This window comes from Theropithecus gelada, chromosome 7a (genome assembly GCF_003255815.1).
Source record: "Theropithecus gelada isolate Dixy chromosome 7a, Tgel_1.0, whole genome shotgun sequence".
Lineage (NCBI taxonomy): Eukaryota > Metazoa > Chordata > Mammalia > Primates > Cercopithecidae > Theropithecus > Theropithecus gelada.
The window spans coordinates 31,586,009-31,587,672 of record NC_037674.1 but is presented as its reverse complement, the minus strand read 5'-3'; the positions used below and the strand labels follow the sequence as shown (position 1 = coordinate 31,587,672).

General features: G+C 37.2%; 1 non-coding gene across 1 annotated transcript; it reads left to right on the top strand.

Annotated features, from left to right (window-relative positions):
- Nucleotides 1–1,216: 1,216 nt before the first annotated feature.
- Nucleotides 1,217–1,324, top strand: LOC112628240. The gene has a single exon (XR_003120401.1). It is a non-coding gene; the product is annotated as a U6 spliceosomal RNA (small nuclear RNA).
- The last annotated feature ends 340 nt before the right edge of the window (nucleotides 1,325–1,664 follow it).

Below are 1,664 nucleotides of genomic sequence, written 5' to 3'. Positions count from 1 at the left end.
TATTGCAAGCAGAACTACACCATAAGTAAAAAGATACAATTTTTTAAAGCTAAACAAGAATGAATGGAAGTACAGTACTACATGAAGGAATTTAGAAAAGGTACAGTTCAGAAAAGTTAAATCTATTGGTAATACAAGGGAATGTTGAGCACTTAAAAAAAACGATAATAAAATCATGTGGGTTAATAAAATATAGACAAACAAAATATACAACAATAATAGCACAATGGGCAAGAGGCTGACTCACCTAAGTAGAACCAGGAAGACAGGGCCACTAAAAAGTGTGTAAGATTAATTCAGCTAAAAATTCTAAACAAATTGCTAAAGGCTGATGTGAGCTAAAATAAGAGTATAAAATCCTTTGGAGCCATGTACATGACATGAATTAGCGCCCATTCATAGGTTCTTCTCCCTAGGGCTCATGAAGTGTTCATTAGAAAGATTGGGGACAGAGCAAGAGACCAGAAGAAGCATCGAACGAAGATGAGCCTTAGAAAATGGTAGTAGCCAAGTTGTGGGAAAGATATCATGCTATGCTTGGTCCTTTCTCCACTAAGAACAAAAGACCTAAACAACTGGGGTATGGGGTTTGGAGGGGTGGATAGCAAACCATGTCATCCCTAGACCACAAGTGAGCTGGAAGCTGGGGAGGAAAAACTTCCAACCACTGGGGGAGGAGCCATGAAACCATTCTGGATCTAGACCATTAGAAATTTTTTGCTAGTACTGGAGTAAAAGGATTAAGAAAGCACCATCCTTAGACACAGGGACACAGGATCTACTGAAGAATGAGGCTAAACTAAGACAACAGGGAATTCCCCTGGCCTCATCAGCAGGAAAATCAAACACCAACAGTTTGCTGTTGGCAAGTAAGATACCTTGGAGAGTGACCTATTCTGAAACTCAGGAACACAGGGAAGGCTAAAACCTGAGGGTGGGATTAGGAACCTCAAGAAAAACTATCCAGCAAACTAACCCTCACCCTAATGATAAAGTAATAGCAGAGGAATGAAGCCAGTAGTACACTGAAGACAAACCCAGCAACAGGGAAACATAAACCAGCTCCACTCCTGACAAGTTTGACACAACCTTCTCCAACATACACAATAATGGAAGAAGAAAAAAAAAAACAATGCCTGCCCATTTTCAGGCATAAATATGACTTACCTGAATCTTACTGTTCTACACACTCTCTGGCAATTAGAACATTAGGAAAGCGCTCACTTTGGCAGTACATACTCTTAAAATTAGAATGATACAGAGAAGATTAGCATGGCTCCTATGCAAGGATAACAGACAAATTCATGAAGCATTTCATTAAAAAAGAGAGAAAGAGACATATAAAAGCAAGAAAAAAATGAACTCACTGTCAAAAAAACAATGCAACAAAAGAACAAGATTCAAGAGATAATGTAGACATTAAAATTATCTGACAAGTAACTTAAAATAACTACAATTAATATGGTTCTAGTGGGGAAAAAATTAACAACATGCACAAAAAGACAGCATTTCAGCAGAGAAATGGAAATTATAAGAAATTAATGGAAATACTAGAAATGAAACATGGTAACAGAGATAAAGATTATTTTCAATGCACTCAAAACATCAAGGAAAGTCGGTGAAATTGAATGTAGGTCAATAGAAATTATCCAAATTGAAGGACA